The sequence below is a fragment of the Cylas formicarius genome, unplaced genomic scaffold (genome assembly GCF_029955315.1).
Source record: "Cylas formicarius isolate icCylForm1 unplaced genomic scaffold, icCylForm1.1 PGA_scaffold_8__14_contigs__length_24414737, whole genome shotgun sequence".
Classification (NCBI taxonomy): Eukaryota; Metazoa; Arthropoda; class Insecta; order Coleoptera; family Brentidae; genus Cylas; species Cylas formicarius.
This window is the reverse complement of record NW_026844361.1, coordinates 18,893,118-18,899,597: the sequence shown is the minus strand read 5'-3', so window position 1 is coordinate 18,899,597 and position 6,480 is coordinate 18,893,118. Positions and strand designations below refer to the sequence as shown.

Below are 6,480 nucleotides of genomic sequence, written 5' to 3'. Positions count from 1 at the left end.
TAACTTTAACCATTTTAAACCTAGGGCTTACCATCCGCAGTTTTGTTTGAACCATAGTTAACTTAACCACAACACTACAGGGCAATATATATTGAAACAAACGGGCTAGTTTACGTATATTCAAACACAAATAGACCGGATAATTTTGTTCAGTTCTTTAAGTGAATACAGTTTCGAACGAAGTTTTTGCAGTTTAAACGAATTTTTCGGTTCAACTTTCGACATTAAAAATAAAACAAAAAGGAAACAAGAAGAAAGAAAAATAAAAGGAAATTAAACTGTGATCGAATTCTTTACTATTTAGGTGTATAAAAAAAGGAGCAAAAGTATTTTAAACTTATTTTACCAGAAACTAAAAAAAAAAGTATTTTTCCAAGAATTGACGTATGTGCCTTATCGTGTCGGCCTTAAAGTATCCTATTAGAAAAATTTGTATATTAATAAAAAATAATTAAAAAACAAATAAAAAAATAACAAAAAAAAAGAAGATCGTGGCTTAAAACCCAGTTCGGACACTCTAGTACAAAATTGTTGAGAAAATTTTTCTAACGACTGTTGACTAAAAATTTTTTAATATAAATTATACCCCCCAATCGTGACACGCACCAACTACACTATATATACCGAGCGTTACGATTTCAACCGGACAAGACGACTTAGACCTTTATATTGGGACAATATCTACTGTCGGCATATAGTGGATTTTACCGGTGAGTTTGATGTTGGTCTTTTTCTAAAGTGCCACAAAATTCGATCTTTCGTTGTTGAAAGAAAGAATTTTTGTCACCCGATTATAGGTTTGTAATTTTCCCCAATTGAAAGAAACCCTTACATAATCATACTTACGTTATCAGCTGTTATCCGGTTATATCTTAAATGCAATCAATTGGAATTCTAAAGTGCCGATAAAAAAAATAAAAACGCCATCAGTATTTCATTTTCAAGTTTCCTAAAGAGGTTTTCTTTGTTATTTTTATTTAATCAGTGAAGCGCATATTTTCGGTTTTGCAGATAAGGCTATGTTTAGAGTTGAATTGCTTGTTCGTCAGTCTAGTGTTTTTTGCAAAAAAAATTAAACATGGCAAAAATTTCTACATTTGTTGATAATTGGTGGCTGCACAACATTACTTACTGAAATTAAGAGTGTTTCATCCTTTAAATGAATCATGTATAAGGTGGGGAAAGTTATAAAGACTATTGCATGCTTGTATTTCATAACAAACCTCTGTTCAGCGTTCTGCGACTCAATAAGTTTTTAGCTTTGCCTTCCAATGGCTACTGGGGCAGTATAAGCCTTCATGTATTTAATATTAGTACATATTGGCAAGTGAGAAATTCAAAAATGGTGGGTGCATATAATATAATAATTAGGTGTTCCTGATCCCTTTAAAGCTGTTTTTCTTAGAAGTTAAAATTGCATTACATTAATATAATTACGTAATTTGCAATTTGCAATTAGTAAAAATATTCAGTTTTTCGTTCCTTGGAAATCTATTTTAAAATAGTAACGTGCAATAGAATTTCTGGCGGACATTTCAATTTTCCACTTCCATCGGACACTTTCAATTTTAAAGTTTCGGACGTTCAAAAGACTTGTAGAATGAAAACAAAAAAGGCGTCTACAAAACAAAACGTTTTCCGTTGTTAAGTGTGGGTGTAATAACAACGACTGCCGTATTTTTGAAATTTCTCTTGACGAGGAAATTCTTGATTGCCGAGATTAAACATTTGAATTTAAATCATCAAGTACTTTGTGATTTTAGTCCAAAATCAACTAAGGAGTGTTGTGAGAAATAGAGATATTGACGACACAAGGCGATGTCAATGTAGGGATTTGCAGGAACCTTTCCTCCACTAAGCGTCTTGTCAGCGTGTGGATGACTATTCTTTACCGGTTTATTATTTATTATTATTATTATTATTATTATCATTATCATTATTATTATTATTACATTGTAGTTCAAGAAAATACAATTATTCAGTGAGAAATACAACATTTAATTTTCTCTTTTCTCTGTTTAAACTTATCTTAATATCACAAAAATAAAATTAACAAAAATTACTTCAGAAATATCGAACTTCCAGCTTTAGAAAGTTCAAAACGGTGTTGCCAAGCGAACGAAAATTACTTGAAGTTTCAATATTTTTTAAAATCGTTAATTCTTCACGTCCAATGTATATCGATCCCCCGGATTCTCTCGCTAGGAATCATTTTTCCGAAATCGTCCCGCAAAATCCATATTCGCGCGGCCGGCAGCGGCGACGCATGCGTCGCGACGCTGCCGATCGGAAAAACTAAAACAATCGAATCCCGATTTATTAAAACAGTTGGCACCGTCCCTGTCCGTCCCGATCGCCTATGTACAAAGCGCAGCGGCATTTCAAAATGGCCGACGACCAGCGTATATATAACGGCGCGTGACGTATCGTTGTTGCGACGGGGAGGGGGGGGAGTACGGCCGGCCAATGAGGTCCGGTCGTTATCTGCGGCGATTTTTAAAAATATAGAATTTATTGCAACCGGCCACACCCCGGCGACCAATTTGTTGTATTGATATTTTGCCCCGCATACGTGCGCACCCCCCTGCGGGTGGCTTTCGAAAAAATCTACCATCCCGGCCGCCCGATATGTGTCGATATTTATATAAATTCGCCATGCGTAAATTGGGATTCGATGACGTGTCAGCAATTTTAAAGCGGTTCGAAAGAACACGTCGCAAGGAACGCACTCTAAGGAACGCGAAAAAGGCGATACGTCCGAATAAGTCCAAGGCGGAAAGCAGTTTCGATACGAATGGCGCGGGGCGGCCGCTAGAAAGAAGAACGAGAGACGGTGTTTTATTCTCGTGCCCTCTGTTACCGGGGCGCGTTGACAAATAGTCGCGCGCCTGGAAAACATTTCTAGTGGCGTTCACACACTCACACATATCGTGGGTCATTTTATACACAGTTGTATAAGTTGTATAATCGATATGACTCATGAAACCAAATAAAAAAATTGCTTTATATAGTTTTACAAGACTTTTTTTCTATGAAATGTCAAAAATTTAAAAAACTAACCAGAGAAAATCCGTTGCCTTTAGCGATCATATGTATATGTTAATATTGCTAATAAAATCAGTGATAGGTTACGGTATAATGTATTGGAGTCTAGCCACTGGTGCATACCGGGTCTTCCTAGCACAAAAACGATCTATTCGTTACATGATGCGTGTAACTAGTAAACATTCATTTATTTAGGGAACTTCAGATCATGGCACTTCCGTCAATATATATTTATTTCGTTTTGATATACGTCCAAAGTAACATGACAAGATAGAATAAGAGATGTGACTTGCGGGGTTCCATTCTCTAGACTGCATATCGGGCAGCAAAACCCAAGGTATTTTGGCTCGAAAGTATATAACAAAGCATTAAATCTCTATAGATGCTTCGAAGAAACTGAGAGTTTATCTGTGTTTCAGAAAAGAATCAAGATCTTTTTGACTGATAGGTAGATGATTTTTTTAAATGTATTTTTTAAATATATTGTTTAAACACTGTATTTTAATGTGATGTGACGTGCTTAATATACCTATATATGTGTTATATGTAGTATCGAAATAAATATCTATCAATCTATCTAAAGCGCGAGAAATTGCTTTTTTTTACTTGAAATCATATTTAGTTACTCCTTAGTAAATTAAAAATGTTTGAAATAATAAATAACGTAAACAATGAGAATTTGGTTTATTATTTGTTTGATGTTATAGTAATTATAGCTAATACTGAGGGTTTCACCTTCATTTATTAGATTATTGAAAATTGTAAACCAATGAGGATGAAACACTATTTTTTTAATAACATTACATATACGAAGCTACCTTAATATTAAAACGAATAGAAACACAAAGTCGAGGTACTTCGTCGCTTACCTTTGCCTTATGTCGTCATTAGACGATAATTTAGGCACGGGTTTGGGAGGAATCAGATGTTTTCGTTAGATTTTAGCACCAGTATTTTAACGTTTGTCAACTTTGACAGTTAATTTACACGTCACACAGTGAATGTATTTGTGCTTTTTTGCCTAAAATATATAGAAGATTTAACAATACCAAATATTTTTTCCGGTTGTTTTCCAGTTTTTGGGGCATACTTTATACCGATATACTTCAGCGAGTAGAGACCAATTTTTTAAAAAGATTGTTGTTTCTTCCTAAATCAACTTGAAGTACTTTGTTTGTCTTGAAACAGGGTTCACACACTTAGTTTACCAAAGTTTGCCTCACATTTCTTATGAAAGTGTTAAGAATGGACGAGAGTCGTCTTCCGAGACAGTATTTTGGTCGCCAGCTGTCTCTGATCAAAAGCACAAAAGACACACCAAATTCAACTGGGCATGTCAGATTAGAGAGCTGTTTCGTGAGTTGGAAGTGGTGGAGTAATCCATCGTAAATTACTCAAAGACGGCAAAAGAATGACATTTTAGAATGTATTGAAACAAAACTTTCTGAAGCAGATCTCAACATTTTACACGAATTTTTTGCTTGAATTTTGGACCCTCTGATCCATCACCCGGCTATTTAAATCGCCAAATCGCCAAACATTGAGTAATAATATTATTTTGAATTCAAATAATAATGGCAAGAATTCTTTTACAGTAATAAATTGTGAATTAAATAGATGTACTAGTTGTCATATCGGCTGCTATGATTTTAACTCATATTTTACTACCTTTGGAGATAATATAGTACATAATATTTCTTTTTCAGACTTAAACCCAATTCTTCTTCTTCTTGTTCTTCTATATTAGGAACTTCTGCCTGTTTTAGTTCAATATGGTTTTTGTCACAAGTTATCGTTCCATCTTTTTCATGAGAGTCTTATACTCCTCTGACAGGCTATTCTCACTATCCGTTGTTCCATCTATAAGTTGATTTCATTCTTGCTTTCTACTTCTTGTCCAGGTGTTAATGTTTTCACATTTGTGTCCTATGTTTTCATTTCATTTGTTTCCAGGGATTTCTGAGTCTTAGATGTTTCCTGACTTGTTTCAGCGGTATACGTCATGACTGGTCGAACTACATATATGCGGGATTTTGTTTCAGTTCAGTATTTATTCTTCCATATCGTACTCTATAATTTTATTATCAAGAAATATATATAGAGCATAACAGTTTTAAAAAATTGAAGTGGATTATTTTTTTCTAAATTTACGTCGTAGTATTCTTTAAAACATATAACATTATTAAAAAAATAAAATTTTATTAATGATAATTATATTAAAATAACATACATAATAATAAAATTTGTTTTATAATAAAATTTTGTATTATTATTTTAAATTATTACTGATAAAAGCTATAATGCAGTCCGAGACGCTCGGCGCCCTTGGCGCTGTCATAAATAAATTCATTTTGTTTGAACTAATGACGAGCAGTGAAATTTTCTTCAGGAATCTTAAACTTAAGTCATCATTTAAATTTTCATTTGTTAACTTAAAAGTTAGTTAAGAATACGAAAATAAACAAATAATAATAAGTCGTCAATATATTCTTAAAGTATAGACATTTGACCATAGATCAAAAAATTTCAAAAATTTATCTCTTACAGTTGATTTTTAATCCATTTTTTAATTAAAAGTGCTAAAAATTTCCATGATAAAAAAAATGTTGTTAGAAACAAAATTTTAAAAAATCGTTTGGGGGGATCAATTTTCCATCATAAGTACTTATAAAAAATATATATAGATTAAGTTTTTATGATCAACTGGCAAATGGGAGCTTCAATTAATGACATGATCTTACTCATGTATCTCTCTTTCATTTTGATATATCAAAGGCCGTCGACTGTGTTATCTGCGTGTTATCTGCTATCGGTTTGTCCCCGACACCTTCTTAATAAATCGATCATAAATTTTTTAAACCCGAACTTCTAATATAAAAAGCCTTGGTAACAATTCTTTAAGGAGAGCTGACAAGAATCTACCGAAAAAAAAATCGTTTTTACAGTACTAATGAGTACCTAAATTTCAAATTTTAAACCTGTGTTTCGTAAAATAAATAAACCTAAACCTAAACATTAATAGATAGTCAAAATTGCCTATGGTTTGAGGTTAAAAAAAACTGTTAGTTAGTCCAAAATAACAATATATTTCGTCAGAGTCGGTCGTCTTCTTCTTTACCCATCTGGCTAGAAGGAAAAAATAAACCACCCCCGTCTTTTGGCACCTTTGCCAAATTGCTCCTGCGACACTACGGATACTAAAATTAACCTTAAAGTATGAAAAATACGAACGTCCGACGTTAGACGGACCGTCAGTATTTTCTCGAACTTCCACGGGGCAAAGAACGCGAGAGTTACACGGCATATCTTGACGTAACCACAGAAAAACGCGACCGATGCGACTGCAATTTCGCGACAAATAAAGGGGAACGAATATGTCTCGAATCGAACCGAATACAGACGTTAAAAAGTAATTTGTTTTTAAACGGCATTGAC

The 6,480-nt window shown here is 33.6% G+C and overlaps 1 protein-coding gene across 5 annotated transcripts in view; it reads left to right on the top strand.

Annotated features, from left to right (window-relative positions):
* The first annotated feature begins 423 nt into the window (after positions 1 to 423).
* The window catches only part of LOC132706014 (zinc finger protein CKR1-like), a 206,213-nt gene continuing 200,156 nt past the window's right edge, over positions 424 to 6,480 (top strand). For 4 of the 5 annotated variants that reach the window (XM_060677052.1, XM_060677054.1, XM_060677049.1 and 1 more), the window contains exon 1: positions 424 to 710. The gene's annotated coding sequence lies outside the window, so the exon portion shown is untranslated. The remainder of the gene's footprint in view (positions 711 to 6,480) is intronic. The other variant, XM_060677053.1, reaches the window with a different exon arrangement.